Here is a 641-nt window from a genome sequence, read left to right on the forward strand (position 1 = left end):
GCCCTCCTGCCGCAGCTGCCGCTCCAGATCCAGCAGGGAAGCCTCGTCCGGAGCCTGCGGAGCCGGGAAAAGCGGGAATGAGTTCGGCTCCCAGCGGGAATGCCCGGGGAATGAATCGGAGGGGAATTCACGGGAAATCCCTGGGAAGTTCAGGGGAAGTTCAAGGGAGATTCCGGGGGAATTGGAAGAGACTTCCTGAAAGATTCGCAGGAAAATGCCGAGAAAGTTCACAGGAAGATTTCCAGACAATTCAAGGGAAATTCCTGGGGAATTCCTGCAACAATCAAGGGAAATTCAAGGGAAATTCCTGGAAAATTCCCAGAAAATTCTGAGGGAAATTCAAGGAAAATTCCTGCAAAAATCAAGGGAAATTCAAGGGAAATTCCCAGAAAATTCAAGAGAAGTTCCCGGAAAATTCCCAGAAAATTCTGAGGGAAATTCAAGGAAAATTCCTGCAAAAATCAAGGGAAATTCCCAGAAAATTCAAGGGAAATTCAAGGGGAATTCTGGAAAATTCCTGAAAAATTTAAGGAAAATTCTTGGGAAATTTAAGGGAAATTCCTCAGAAAATTCAAGAGAAATTCCTGGAAAATTCCCAGAAAATTTAAGGGAAAATCAAGGGGAATTCTGGAAAATTCCTG

This window comes from Corvus brachyrhynchos, unplaced genomic scaffold (genome assembly GCF_000691975.1).
Source record: "Corvus brachyrhynchos isolate BGI_N302 unplaced genomic scaffold, ASM69197v1 scaffold2000, whole genome shotgun sequence".
Classification (NCBI taxonomy): Eukaryota; Metazoa; Chordata; class Aves; order Passeriformes; family Corvidae; genus Corvus; species Corvus brachyrhynchos.